Consider the following 13,545-nt stretch of genomic DNA (forward strand, 5'->3'; position numbering starts at 1 on the left):
GCAAAGTCCCTGAATTATATTCTAGAGTGAAGCAGCTAGTGCGTTGGTGGTGTTAAGTTCACGAAACGATCTGTGAGAAATTTAATTGAAGCCAATAAATTACACTTTTTCACGAGATACTTGAAGTGTGGTGCTGTTTTGATTAGGCCTTTTTGCCTACTGACTTTGAACTTTTATCCGGTTTTATTTTTGGCGGATTTGGGTAGAAGGTATCTGGGAGCAGTGTACATGGTGCAAAAATTGTGAAAGTAGTCATAATTCTAAAGGCAGCTGATTGGTGACTATTTTAACCCTGCCTTGTGTGTGAAAGCGAGGCTGGTAACCTTTATATAGATTCGTTAATATGAGTCAGCCAGCATACATCTCCAAGTTACTCTGTGCAGCAATATATGAGATAACTGTTGTCGTTTGCTCCACATCATCGCACATCGCCACATATCGCTCGGATTCAGGCAGCGTTGTTGCTCGGAGATCGTTCGGAAAAAAAAGTTTCTTCCTGTCACGCTCTTATCGTTCCCGTTGCAAGAACTGCTCGACAGATGTTGCAGGTAACACCCTCAGGTTGCACCACTATTACAGCATAATAAGAACATGGGTGAAGTCTGGTAACAATTCTGATCCGCGTAGAGAGCAAACATGTTGTATAAACATGTTGTATACGTCTCGTGTGACGAACTAATTTTGAGTATGGGGCATTTTTCTGCTGTGTTAGCGCAGGAGACAGTCATATCCTTGAAGGCAGCACAACTGGCTAGATAATATTCTGAATGTATTCTTCTGTGTTCTACTCTGTAGTCTTCATCGACACGCCTTTTACCGTTTCCTGTCCACCGCCGACGTACCAAGTGATTTCTCTTTGTAGACGCATCCTGCCATCGTACCATGTGCTCCCCGACAATGGACATTGTGAACTATTATGAATCCTCTCACTCTGAAGCGTCATTGATCTTTGTATAGAAACTGATGGGAGTTGCATAGAGTGCAACAAAAGTTTTCTTATTAGAAGCTGACTTCGTGACTCTCTCCTAACTGCTGCGCTCTGATGGAAAAACGTGAAACCTTACAATTTTTTTATTCCTTCCAGCGTGGCTCCCAAGTTCTGAGATATACTAAATGTCTGGTGGATAACGTTGTAACCTTATGGGGCTATTCACAGATGTAGTTAATGAGCAGTACTGCCCACAAATTGTAGAGAAATATAACCTGCTCAGGATCGATCAACTGCTGATTTAGTCATTTACTAAAGAATCGAATCGTTAGTTATTTAGGATGAGTACAAGTGAAAGTACAACATAAAACTATAGAAAAATAAGGATAACAGAAAGAGATTTATTTGAAAAATCTTAGGGAAATGTAATCCACTTACCAATGGGGTAACCCACATAAGCCTCTCCGATTGACTAATGAGTACTGTTTGTTACTGTGGTTCACAGTTAAGGATGGAATGATAGATCAGACAGAGAAGATCCCAAAAATATCGGTCATCTACAGTGTGTTGTGCGTCACGGTTAAGTTCAATGATGAAATTCCCAAGGGCGAATGTTCCGCGAAGGCTTAAGAACATATTACGTCATCCGACACACGTCCCGCACGTCAAGTACGAAAGTTCTGATGGTTTCCGTGCAAAGTTAGTGGGCTAATGGCAGATGATGCAAAGTAGCCAAACTAGAAAACTGTAGCTCAGAATCGATTCTAAGTGCATGGGTTGGCACCATTCTTATACAGAGACTTATTTTTCGCGCAAACGTCAGTGTTGCTTGTGATGTATAGGTATTCCGTGTGGAATGTGTGATCAGTAAAAACCAGATGGTAGTCTTTCTGATTACTTTTTTCTTCACCATAACGCCCAGAATTCGTCATACATCACGCTGGATGACATACGCCTGTAATTTGCTACTTCTTGTGAGATTGTTCTATCAGCATTTGTTCTCATCATTAAATATAACTTCGCTTAACTCCTTCCTCCTGTTGCATGCGCCGCTACACCATGAGAGGCAACTTGTACAGTGGTGAGGTTTGAAAAGGACTCCAACCTTGCCCGGAGAGGAGCTTCCAGCAAACTGCCGATTCATCGTGACCCTAGTTTAGATTCACGTCGCCACTTCGGCCGTAATTTCTGCAGCGGTCGCCGTTCGATCAGCAGTGGGGGCTCATCTGATGAGGCGGATATGGCGAGAATCTGCAGGCTGCAGCTCAGCAGTCCGGAACTACGAAAACGCGTGTTTCCTTCTACCCTTGAGCTTCAACTTCAACACTCATATACAGGTAACACCTCACGTCTCGGCCTACATCTACATCTACACGATTACTCTGCAATTCACGTTTATTTCTTTGATAGGGAGTTCATAGAATCACTTTCGGACTATTTCGCTACCGCTCCAATATCGAATAGTATGTAGGAAAACTGAACACCTAGAGCTTCCCGCGCGAGCTCTGATTTCGCTTATTTTATCGAGACAGTCATTTCTCCTTTTTTCCGTGCCAGTCAGCAAGATTTTCAGCATTCGTTAGGGAAGGTAGCGATTGGTGCTGATTTAAATTGCATAAAAAGATCTCTCCGCAATGAAAAATAACTATTTTACTGATTACTACATCAACTCTCTTACAATATCTGTGACACACTCTTAGCTATGTCGTGATAACACAAAAAGATAGTTAAAAACTTAGTGAATTTGCGCTTTCACGCTCAATACCTTGTTGCTGCACTGTTTGCTAATAGCAGAGTAAGTCGTATGATTTTAGGTTAGTTCATCACCAATTCATCAATTATACATAATAAGTAAAATGTTTCCAGGACAGCAACTTCAGTGTCTTGCGTTAGAAATGAAAAACACTCACCGCTGCAGTTGAGCTACCGGAGTCTGCGACCGATTTCCACCTGAAAGCATAGGAAAACGTATTAGGATCGAAGTATTAGGATTCCAAGCAGACAAATAAAGTTAAATTATTTGAAATGTAATTAATATGCCCATAAACTTTGTTTGTCTTGATAGTACAAATAAAAGTGACGATCGGTATCGATTTTTCGAGCAGTCGCCATCAAATCATTAAAATATCGATACAATGAGCAATTCGTCACATACAGTGCAAACACATACTAAGTTATTTAAAACTACTGTGTGTAATTAGTTGTGTAGTTTATGAAATCTGTTTTCGTAAGTAAAAGTACTGAACTGGTGAAATTATCACATGAATTCTTCATATTCCACCTTTCTTACATAGTTTTCCGCTCACTCTAAGTTAAAAAATAGTCTGTCGTTTCCTACACTAAAATTCTAATTTCCCTCAGCATCTGACTACATTCACAGATTTCTCCTGCTTTCCGGAGATATTCGCGTTGGTCGAGTGAAACGAGTCAAAATAAAGAAAAAGTCACACGCGATTTGTGAGTACTGTGCGATTTTAATTTATGCATTATTACGTCCTTTCTGGGCTGTACCCATGTGGCTCTGGCTCTGAGCACTATGGGACTTAACATCTATTGTCATCAGTCCCCTAGATCTTAGAACTAATTAAACCTAACTAACCTAAGGACATCACACAACACCCAGTTTCACGAGGCAGAGAACATCCCTGACCCCGCCGGGAATCGAACCCGAGAACCCGGACGTGGAAAGCGAGAACGCTACCGCACGACCACGAGCTGCTGTACCCATGTGATCACTTATTGTTTATATCGATATTTGATGGGAGGAGACATTCAGCCTTTGACTGAATCGTTACTCAAACAAGTTGCCATCGGCAGGAATAGTTTTAATTTGTTTGGATGTATTTTACAGCAAGTGTAATGTTGGTCTATGTTTCTGTGAACTTGTAGAATTCCTGCTTATCTTGAATATGCTCTGAGTGACAACTGTGATTCATATTTATGGAAGACAGGTATTAGACAGCACAATGTTGTATCTCACAGCCTCACTCTAAGTATTCTCTCTATAAGAGAGAATGCTATGTTCTTTCAGGTCGTACTAGTTGGTTTGAGTGTCAATAATCCTGCAAAAACATTCATAACATGTTCAAGGTCCCCTTATTATCACAGCACTCTTAATGTCCTTCCGCCTTCTAAACGTATCATCAGTTCAAGCCAGGACGCATTATTTATCACACATTGGTAAAAATTTTGTATAAAATTTACACTCAGTTCATAGTGTTTCTGTATTCAGCTGAAGTTGGAGGCTGCCAAGTGTGATAATGTGTTATATTCAATGGTGCTCCATCCACTCAACAATTTAAGCTGCAAGACTGGTCACCACATAAGTGTCTTGCTCATAGACAAGATCACTGGAGAACACGTTGAAGTACTGCTCGACGGAAAGCGAACGGTTTGTCACTAAGGACAAGAGCAACGTCACTCACGTACCCGTAGCAATGTGATACTTCTGCCGTTCCAGATTCTGAAAGCTTTGCACGTGCCATCAGTGAAGCCCGCAGTAAAGAGCATCATCTATGAACAGGGGTGCTCAACCGTTCATTGTTCAAGCGTCGAGATAGCGTTTTCGACCTCGAACAATGAACGGATTTACTACCACGTGGCATCACGTTTGTTGCAATCATACACTGAAGCACCAAAGGAAATGACATAAAACGCATATTCAAATACAGAGATAAGTAAACAAGCAGAATATGTCGCTGCGGTCAGTAACGCCTACATAAGACAACAAGTGTCTGGCGCCGTTGTTAGAACCGTTCCTGCTGCTACCATGGCAGGTTATCAAGATTTAATTGCGTTTGAGTCGGCGCATGAGCGATTGGACACAGCACCTCCAAGGTAGCGGAGAAAGGGGGGGGGGGGGGGGGGGGGTTGCTGCACGACCATTTCACGGGTGTACCGTGAATATCAGCAATCCGGTAAAACATCAAATCTCAGACGTGGCTGCGACCGGAAAAAAATCCTGCAAGAACGAGACCAACGACGACTGAAGAGAAACGTTCAACATGACAGAAGTGCAAGCCTTCCGCAGACTGCTGCAGATTTCAATGCTGGTCTACCAAGAAGTCTCAGCGTTCGAATCATTCAAGTAAACGTCTACGATATGGGCTTTCGGAGGCGAAGGCCCATTCGTACCCATGATGACTGCACAACACAAGGCTCAACGCCTCGCCTTGATCCGTCATCACCGATACTGGAGTGTTGATGATTGGAAACATGTTGCCTGGTCGGACGAGCCCCGTTTCAAATTGTATCGAGCGGATGGGCATGTACGGCTATGGAGACAACCTCATGAATCCGTGGATCCTGCATGTTAGCAGGGGACTCTTCAAGCTGGTGGAGGCCCTGCAATTGTGTGGAGCGTGTGGAGTAGGAGTGATAGGGGTCCTGATACGTCTAGATCCGACTGACAGGTGACACGTATGTAAGCATCCTGTCTGATCGCCTGCATCCATTCATGTCCACTGTGCATTGCGACGTTCTTGGTCAATTCCAGCAGGACGATGCTACAACGCACACGTGCAGAATTGCTACAGATTGGTTACAGTGGCTGCACGAACACTCTTCATACTTTAAACACTTCCGCTGGGCACCAAACTCCCCAGACACGAACATTATAGGACATGAAGGTCTATAAGAGGTAGTATGAATAGCATCTAAGACGGAACCGAAGAGCTCCCTTTTTAAGAACTTCCATCTCAGTTGAGCGCCAGTTGAAAAACGTTTCCCTAATTAGAAGCAGTCTTTTCTGTTCGTAAGCTATGGATTACCGTTTCATTATTGGACATATCTGCCATGCCTTGCAACGTGCTATTCAGAAGAGATCTCCATCCCCTTGTACCCTTACGGATTTATGGACAGCCTCCCAGGATTTATGGTGTCAGTTCCCTCTAGCACTACTTAAGGCATTAGTCGGGACCATGCCAGATCGTCTTGTGGCACTTATGCATGCTCTCGGGGGCCCTACATTATATTAGGCAGATGTACCAGATCTTTTCGCTCTTGAGTGTATGAATGTACTGTGATAATATTATGTGGTCCACTATCTGATAGTTGACGAGTATGTTATTCTTCCCCCACTGGTTCCAAGCAGTCGCCGTAGCACTGCCTGTACGATCCGATGGCGAACATGGTGAAATAATTTTGCACGGTTTGAACTAGCGTTATATTGTCGTTTCGTTTCACGCTTTCCCTTCGTTTTGTGTCATTTTATTGCCTGATCCACGTGTCCCCATGGTGCACACTGAAATGCGGACGCTGATGTACCCACATTTCCAGAATCACGAATTAGTTTTATTTACTTATTATTAGTACACGATTTTACACATCCTCAGAATTTGGATGTGTGGTGTCGATTTCTTATGTCGATTGATATTTTCAAGAACTTCAGTTTATCGACAGCATTATTATAGATACAGATCTTTGTAGGTCTGACATTTAAAGGATACTTCGTTAAACTGCCAGGTGGGATGAGGGGACGACTTCTGACAGCTTTTCCAGTTTCAGAGGATTCTAAAAAGCTTCTATAAGAGGTAGTATGAATAGCATCTAAGGCGGGACCGAAGAGCTCCCTTTTTAAGAACTTCCATCTCAGTTGAGCACCAGTTGAAAAACGTTTCCCTAATTAGAAGCAGTCTTTTCTGTTCGTAAGCTATGGATTACCGTTGTCCTACGCCTCATTAAATTCGTCTGCCAGACACGGTATGGTTATTCTTTGAGTTTACTCAATTAGTGACTCATTACTGTGTCGTCGGTTAAAAGCAGGTATTTCCCCAAATATGAAAAGCAAATCCGTTTCGGTTCATTTCTTATACAGCTCTTCCACATCAGATATCGACTGAAATATTATTCTTCCCATACTTGTTACATTATCTAATTAACATTCATTCTAAAGCGGTATGATATTTAAGAAAAGGCGTTGGACGGTTCTGCTGTTAAGTGAAATAGGGCCATGATAATAGATGTCTACATGTATCACAAATTAAACGTCGTTAGACTATCTGACACACCTTATAATTATAGTATTTCTATTTCCGTTACATACGAATGAAGGAACGACTTCTTCATTAAAGACGTATTGTAGGACTCTGAATTTCTCGACAAGCAAAAGGAATTCATTAATTAAAGGACACATCATCGATTGAAACCGTACAAATAAATAACCAAATTTTATGTTCTTGAGTGTGGAGAGTTTCAGTTGTAACGAAGAAAACTGGGATAAAGTTGCGAGCAAAAATATCGTTGAGAGATAACTACAATTAATTTAAACTGCAATAATATCATAAGGACCTTGTGTATCTCTCATTATTTCTTCCTGAAGAAACAAACTTTTATGTCCCATATTTCTATAATACGTAACTGTTTCATGAAAATAAGGTTCATTAAAGATGAGAACTGCGCCTTTCATCTGCTATGTGAACATGAACTCGTGCAGTAGGCGCAAAATGCACGATAATTTACGTAAATCTTGTTTCATTATTGACATGCCAATGCCCCACGTACGGCTGTTCGTGTAATGACATATTAAGACTTGATACGATGTACTGTATATGTATATATTTGCACAAAATCCGATGATAGAAAATTAGTTTTGCCGAAACTTGTAATCAAAAATAAAATTATAAGTAGCGCTCTTGTCGGTTGACGTGTTTACATCTATACTTCATATTACTGCATCTCACCTCCTTACTTGACTGGTGTCAAGCATATATACCTTACACGATATTGCAGTGTCTGTGTTTTTCAGAATTACGAAGCAGTGTTCTTTCAAAGAACAGGCACTGCAGTGACTATAGCCATTATGTAATAAATAAAATGTACTCGCAGTTGCGAATATGGACAACTGTCAGCTGTATAGTAGAATGGCGACAGTCGAAATTTGTGCTGGACGAGGACTTGAACCCGGTTTCTCCGCTTATCGCGAGATCGCGTCATTCTATTATACAGCTGATGGCTGTCCATATTCGCGTCTGCGAATACATTTCATATATGTAAACCATACGTTGTGCTTGAATTTCACTTTTCCAGAGCAGTGCGACAACCCTTGAGGGTAAGATTTTACAAATATGCATCGACAGCCAGCTCAGCAGCGGGAGACAAGGTTACGGCCGCAGAATGCGTCGTAAAGGGGAATCAGCTGTTAGTGACAAAGTAAACAACAGACGTTGACAATCAGAGCTAACCATTTTACAGATCGAGTGTAAAACTTTCGCGATGGTTTGGAAATGGAACATCGGCTATATCGATTGTTGCAAGCTCTGGACAAAGCGAACCTCTTTGAGAAAATGGTTTTCACGATAAAGCTACCTTTAGTAATGAACCAGTCTTCTTTGCAAATGAGTGGTATAATTAACGGGATGTGCGAATACAGAGCAATGAACGACTATACTTCATTGTTTATATGTTCCATCGATGTCATAGTTTAAAGTTTACAATCCGTCTATCTTCTTCTAACATACCATTGTCAAACATATACAACTGGACACAAGGGTATACTGATAGTGGTTGCGTTGTGATCTTCAGTCCAAATATTGGATTCATGCAGACCTCCATGTTATTCTGTACTGTGCAAGCCTCTTCGTCTCCGAGTATCTATTGCAGCCTACGTCCAACTGAATCTGCTTATTGTAGTCTTCTCTTGGTCTCCCTCTACGACTTTAACTTCCACGCTTTACTCCAACACTAAGTTCGTGATTCCTTGATGCCTCAGAACGTGTCCTACCAACCTACCTCTTCTAGTCAAGTTGTGCCACAAATACCTCTTCTCCACAATTCTGTTCAACACCTCCTCATTAGTTGTATGATCTACCCATCTAATCTTCAGTATTCTTCAGTAACACCGTATTTCCAAAGCTTCTATTCTCTTCGTATCTAAATCATATATCGTCCATGTTTCACTTCCATACATGACTGCACTCCACACAAATCCTTCCAAAAAATGCTTCCTGACACCTCAATCTATACTCGATGATAAAAAACTTTTTTTCTTCAGAATCTTTTTCCTTCCCATCACCAGTCTACATTTTATATCCTCTCTACTTCGACCATTATAAATTATTTTGGTGCTCAAAAATCAAAACTCATCTACTAGCCGCAGTGCCTAATTTCCTAATGTAATTCGAGGGATTTAATTCGACTACATTCCATTATCCTCGTTTTGCTTTTGTTGATGTACATCTTATCTCCTCCTTTCAAGACACTATCTATGCCTTTCAACGGCTCTTCCAAGTCCTTTGCTGTCTCTGACAGAATTACAATGTCATCGGCTAACCTCAAAGTTTTTATTTCTTCTCACTGGACTTTATTTCCTAGTCTTTCTTTTGTTTCGTGTACTGCTTCCTCAATATACCGGTTGAATGACATCTGGGGTAGGCTACAACTCTGTCTCCGTCCCTTTTCAGCTACTGTTTTCCTTTCCTGCCCCTCGATTCTGATAATTGCCATCTGGTTTCTGCATTAATTTTAAATAGCCTTTCGCTCCCTGTATTTTACCCCGCCACCTTCAGCATTTGCAAGACAATATTCCAGTCAACATTGTCAAAAGCTTTCTCTAAGTCCACAAATGCTATAAACGTAGGTTTGCGCTTCCTTGACCTATCGTCTAAGTCGTCTAAGTGTTCCAATGTTTCTATGGAATCCAAAGTCATCTTCCCCAAGGTCGGCTTCTACCAGTTTTTCCATTCGTCTATAAAGAATTCGTGTTAGTATTTTGCAACCGTGACTTATTAAATTGCTAGTTCTATAATTTTCACAACTGTGGGCACCTGCTTTCCTTGGAATTGGAATTATTATATTCTTTCTTAAGTCTGAGGGTATTTCGCCTGTCTGATACATCTTGCTCCTCAGATGGGTGAGTTTTGTCATGGCTGGCTATCCCAAGGGTGTCAGTAGTAGTCTACTCCCGGGGCCGGGTTTCGACTAAGCTCCATTAGTGCTCTGTCAGATTCTTCACGCAGTGCCATATCTTCTTTTTCATCTTCATCTATGTCCTCTTCCATTTCCATAATATTACCCGCAAATACATCGCCCTTGTATATAGACACTCTATATACTCCTTCCACCTTTCTGCTTTCCCTTCTTAACTTAGAACTGGCTTTTCATCTGAGCTCTTGTCATTTATACAGGTGGTTCTCTTTTTCCCAAAGGCCTCTTTAATTTTCCTGTATGCGGCATCCATCTTACTCCGAGTGATATATACTTGTACATACTTACATTTGTCCTCTAGCCATTCCTGCTTAGCCATCGTGCACTTACTATCAATCTCATTTTTGAGACGTTTGGAGTCCTTTTCACCTGCCTTATTTATTGCATTTTTATACTTTCTCCTTTCATCAATTATATTCAATATCTCTTGTGTTACCGAAGGATTTCTATGAACTCTCGTCATTTTGCCTACTTGATCCTCTGCCATCTTCACTATTTCATCTCTCAAAGCTACCCATTCTTCATCTACTGTATTCCTTTTCCCTGTACTTGTCAATCGTTCCCTAATGCCCTAATGCTGCGTCTAAAATTCTCTAAGACCTCTGGTTCTTTTATTTTATCCAGTTTCCATCTCTTTAAATTCCTGCCTTTTTGCAGTTTTTTCAGTTTTAATCTACAATTCACTACCAATAAATTGTGGTCGGAGTCCACATCTGCCCCAGGAAATGCCTTACAATTTAGTACAATTCTGTATTACAATCACTTACTATGTGTCAAGTTGCTATTATTTCTCGATGAACTCGATGCATTTCCTTATCTGTCTGCGTGCAGTGAAGTACTGGTAGTATTACCGAAGGACTCAGTAATTTTTCATATCTTGCGTTTCCGAGCTTAAGGAGGTGTAAATTTGTATCTAAAAGACGAAGGGGTTGGAATTTTAGTGTTTGCATAGATAGACGGTGTTTTCGCTGTGTACAAGTTTAGGAGGAGCCAGCCACAGTTCGTGAATAACTGAAGACGGTTAGCCATCTTCAGGCTGCAGCCTTGGAGTCTTGCAGCAGTGGGGAAACTGGCACGTTACATGGGGCACCTCTCCTGCGCTTGTTGTGGGCTTAGGTTCTGCTGCCGAGGCACATGCCAGCGTATCCAACATGGGGGAACAGATCTCACTGCAAAGTGAGCGGCAGATTGTCGCCAGTTCCTGTAACTCGAGAAGGAGAGTGACACTTCGACTGGTTCCCCGGCGCGTCGCCCTCTCACTCTGCACCTGTACGACTAGCCCTTGCCGGCCGAAGTGGCCGCGCGGTTCTGGCGCTGCAGTCTGGAACCGCGAGACCGCTACGGTCGCAGGTTCGAATCCTGCCTCGGGCATGGATGTGTGTGATGTCCTTAGGTTAGTTAGGTTTAACTAGTTCTAAGTTCTAGGGGACTAATGACCTCAGCAGTTGAGTCCCATAGTGCTCAGAGCCATTTTTTGACTAGCCCTTCCTTCAGCAGCGTCTGAACAACAACAGTAATGGAGGTGTTTGCTAGTGATCACGTGTTCCAACGCTAGGCGCGTTATAGAGCTCGTTAGGGAAATAATGTCTTTCAGGACTCTTGATCCGAGATGTGGAGGAGGCCATGCCTACGACTGTCGAGGGTGCAGGGTACAGTCATGTGCAAGTTGTGGCTCATGTTGGTAGTTACAACGCTTGTCACTAGGCCAACCTCATCTCATACACAGTTGGCTCATGTTTGAGAGAATGACGGCTCAAATCCGCGTCCGGACATCCCGATACAGATCTCCCGAGAATCTCCAAAATCAGTCCAAGCAAATCAACATGGTTCTTATGAACGGGCACGTCCGTTTTCCTTCCCGTCCTTGCAACAGTCTGAGTTAGCGCTGCGTCTCTACTGACTTCATGTCGGTGGAACGTTAAACCATAATCTTCCTTCCATCCTTCCACACATCATGTGTTTCTTTCCAAGGTAACAGTATTCCTTCACTCAGCGCAATGCGTAATGCCTAATTTTGATGTTGTGATGCTAAATTTCATATATGCTGTTTGGTAATACTTTCATTCTTTGATGTAAACTGAATCCAGTTTCTGTGTTCAGTAGCCTCTCCTTCCGATCAGCAGGTCCCTCAGTTATTCTCCACTTTCACGGATGACAGCAGTATCATAAGCGAATTTTGTAACTGATATCCGTGAAAGGATTGCTGTCATCAGGGAACGTGAGCTAGAATTACAGGACCTTCTGAATGGATTGAATGGGCTACTGAACACAGAATGGGTATTGAGTTTATATCAAAGAATGAAAATATTAAGACACAGGAGAATGAAAATATTAAGACACAGGAGAATGAAAATATTAAGACACAGGAGAAATGAAATCAGTATCAAAATTAAGCATTAAGCATTGGACTACGTGAAAGAATTTTGCTACCTTGGAAACAAACACATGGCTGACGAACCGAGGACGTCATAAGAAACAAGATAGCACGGACAAACAGAGCATCCCTCTCCAAATTACGTCTGATCGTATCTCAGAGGACGTAATTTCAGAAATAAATCTATGAGAATGTACGTCATATACGTCTGCAACTCACTATTTAACAAAGAGTAAAATTGGAAACTTGTAGTAAGATCTTATGGGACCAAACTGCTGAGGTCATCGGTCCCTAAGCTCACACACTCCTTAAACTAACTTACACTAAGAACGACACACACACCCATGCCCGAGGGAGGACTCGAACCTCCGACTGGGGAAGCCGCGCGGACCGAGACAAGACGCTCAACCCGCGAGGCTACCCCGCTCTGCACAAAGATCAAAGAAAGGTGAGAAACGTAGTAAGACATGCAGCTATTGTGACCAGTATTGATGACATGTGATCTCGGAACATCTTATTAGAAATATATCGGTAAGTTTCAAGTATATATACTAACGGAGTTAAGTATTATAAAACAACTTAAAGAAAGAGTTTGCATGGATAGTGCATGGATAGTGCCTTCCACAAGAGCATTATACGCCTTAAGTTAGTAACGAAATACATTTAATCCCTTTAATGAAAGCAGAAATTGCTATTTTTTCTTCTAATTGGCAACACTGCACGAAAATAGACGAAAATAATTAATGATACAGAAATTTTACACCTGAAATGATTTGGAAAACTTTCAAACGCAAAAACAAGATGTCAAGGCATGCGTGGCTTGGGTGATAAGCAGAACCTTCAAAAATACATGATATCTGAAGAAATGAACAAGTATGTGATATTTCGGGGTATTTATTGATAACATAGGAAAAGAATGTACGGTTTTCTTTTTTCTTTTTAGAAACAACAGCTCCATGACGTTTGAATTAGACAAGCTATTGTAGTTCGTATCAAGATAATTCTAAATATAGCCTATTCATACGTTTTCTACACAAATCGACCAAATGAGACAGAGCTACTGTTCTCATCTCGTTCCGTTTTCTCCAGGGACGGCCCCTCGATGGGATTAGACACTGTAAACTATACACTTGCCATAGGTGTAACTTGGCTAGCTTACGGTCTGACAGAGCCAGTGAATTTGATGTTGGCGCTCTTCTGTGCAGATGGAACGAGGGGAAGATGATATTGGGAGCAGGCTTTGTCCAACAGCGACCGCCGAGGCTGTTGCAAGCTGGCTACAGTCACACACTTCCCGGAGCCCCTTGCGGCTTACTAGCAG

At 41.8% G+C, this 13,545-nt stretch overlaps 1 long non-coding RNA gene across 1 annotated transcript in view; it reads right to left on the bottom strand.

Annotated features, from left to right (window-relative positions):
• The window catches only part of LOC126457719 (uncharacterized), an 877,017-nt gene that overhangs the window by 730,163 nt on the left and 133,309 nt on the right, over positions 1–13,545 (bottom strand). Inside the window, exon 2 of the long non-coding RNA XR_007585514.1 lies at positions 2,839–2,878. This is a non-coding gene — a long non-coding RNA (uncharacterized LOC126457719). The remainder of the gene's footprint in view (positions 1–2,838; positions 2,879–13,545) is intronic.

Source organism: Schistocerca serialis, chromosome 2 (genome assembly GCF_023864345.2).
Source record: "Schistocerca serialis cubense isolate TAMUIC-IGC-003099 chromosome 2, iqSchSeri2.2, whole genome shotgun sequence".
NCBI classification, from domain to species: domain Eukaryota; kingdom Metazoa; phylum Arthropoda; class Insecta; order Orthoptera; family Acrididae; genus Schistocerca; species Schistocerca serialis.